We start from the raw sequence: 930 nt of genomic DNA on the forward strand, positions 1-930 counted from the left end.
GTCTGCACACGCCCGCCCTTGGGCTGGCGCTGTGCGCCGGGGCCGCACCTCGTAGAGCGTCATGTCCTCGGGCCCAGTGATGTTGTACACGATGCCGGTCGCCTGCTCGATGCCCACCTGCAAGCAGGAGGGAGGCGGCGCGGAGCGACAATTGGTCCCTGCCAGGGCAGCACCAGCAGCATGCACCACCTCCACGGGAACCTCACCATTTGCTCCTCCACTCTGCGCTGCAGACTGCCGGTCAAAGGCTTTGCGCTGCACTCCCAAACGCCAATGGTGCGCTGTAGCCCAGTCTGCCAGGGCCCCCACCCCTACCGCGGTCCCTGCCCCCCCTCACCCACCTCCAGCAGCGGGCTGCTGGTGGCCGCGATCGCGGCCTCGCGCGCGCGGTCCTTGCCGCCGGCACGGCCCTGGCCCATGAGGCTGCTGCCCGCGTTGGACATGATGGCGCGCACCTGGCGCCATGCAGAGGGTGGTGGGGCGCAGCGGTGACCGGCTCACTCTGGCTGTGGGGGCGCCGGGCCATCAGCGACGAGCTGGCCAACCCGGCTGGTGCGCTCAACGTTGATAACAGGCCTCCAGTCAACCCTATCCTGGACAATACCGCTGCGGCACCTGGTGCCAGGCCCAGTCAGCCGCTTTTGGTGCTCTGCTTGTGTCCCCGCGCCTGCCAACTTGCACTCCCTGCCAGGCAAACTCTGGTGCCAGCGACCGTTCCAGCCAGCCGCCACGACCCATCAGCACGCCAGCCCGCCAGCCCGCCGCTCCGCCCCCCCCCCTCACGTCTGCAAAGTCGACGTTGACCAGCCCCGGCACCATGATGATGTCACTAATGCCGCGCACGCCGCTGCGCAGCACATCATCCGCCACCCGGAACGCCTCGCCCAGAGGCAGGTTGGGGTCCACGGCTGGGGGCGATGGCCGGGGTTT

Source organism: Monoraphidium neglectum (assembly GCF_000611645.1).
Source record: "Monoraphidium neglectum strain SAG 48.87 unplaced genomic scaffold scaffold00029, whole genome shotgun sequence".
Classification (NCBI taxonomy): domain Eukaryota; kingdom Viridiplantae; phylum Chlorophyta; class Chlorophyceae; order Sphaeropleales; family Selenastraceae; genus Monoraphidium; species Monoraphidium neglectum.